Here is a 1,151-nt window from a genome sequence, read left to right as displayed (position 1 = left end):
ATTATTCATTTGCTTTATCCCAGACACAACAAACACAATAGTCCAGTAAAACAGTAATGTGCAGTGAGAGAAGACTTTTTAAAAATTGTATTATGTCTGCCTTGTGCAGTTAGTGAAGGGAAGCTGTCTACCAAGCGAGTCGCACCCCCAGCCCCGTGGCTGCTAGTATTTATTGCCTATCACCAAGTTCGAGCTTCCAAATGAAAACTAGAATTGTAGAAAGTTTATTTGTGCCTCCACCAGCTTGGCAGCTTCTAAAACATTAAGTTTTTTTTTTTTTTTCTGGTAAAAGTGGTGGTGGCATTTATTCTCATGGTTCTTTTTTTTTATTGTTATGTAATGAGATAAGTCAAGATTTAGAAGCTCTGTATGACTCAGAAGCAAAGTTATTCAAATGATCAACACATTGCTGTAAAGTTGTAAATAGGCAGCAGACCCACTCTGAGATTAAACCAATCCATTTTCATGGAAGGATCTGAAGCGCTTATGACTGGCTTTCAGACTCCATGTTGCAGCTAACTTTCACACAGGCTCTCACTATCAAAGAATGTTCTCGATTATTTGAAAAATGTATTAAGATACTTTTTCCTTTGGAACAAGACAGAGAAGGTCAGCATGGCCTCTGCACCAAAATGGCATGCAAACTTGTCAAGCGTCTCATAGTTGTGAGGTTTTGCTTGTACAGGGCAGAGGGCGTACAAAAAGTGTCTGTACCTCCAGTGAGTTCTGCTAGGAATCTAAAACTACTTTAACTAGTCTATTAGGTTTTTTTTTTTTTTTTTTTTGGTATTAAAGAATGTATGTTTTCCTTGCCAATTACAATCACACACCTGTGCAAAGCCAGATCTTTCTTTTCTATATTTAACTAATATAGCACGTAAGAAGTGGTTTGCACTAACACACGTGGACACCCAGCTCTTCTACGTTTGATACTGAAAGGGGCACATAAACATAAGACAGTGGTGTTCTTTTCATCACATTACATTTTTGTTTTGGAAGACACAGACATTACTCCTAAGATATGTTATCTAGTTAATAATGGGCACATTATTGTTTTAGAACTAATGAGTATTTCAGATACCATGCAGTTTAAATTTTGGATCAGATAAAGCACAGTAGGTATAATGTGACTCCATAAAGAATCTGAGGTT

The 1,151-nt window shown here is 36.8% G+C and overlaps 1 pseudogene; it reads left to right on the top strand.

The window, feature by feature from the left end:
- The first annotated feature begins 568 nt into the window (after positions 1–568).
- Positions 569–667, top strand: LOC127197018 (uncharacterized; annotated as a pseudogene).
- Positions 668–1,151: the final 484 nt, after the last annotated feature.

This window comes from Acomys russatus, chromosome 1, assembly GCF_903995435.1.
Source record: "Acomys russatus chromosome 1, mAcoRus1.1, whole genome shotgun sequence".
Classification (NCBI taxonomy): Eukaryota; Metazoa; Chordata; class Mammalia; order Rodentia; family Muridae; genus Acomys; species Acomys russatus.
Note: the sequence above shows the minus strand (reverse complement) of the source record. Positions and strands in the feature narration are given on the sequence as shown.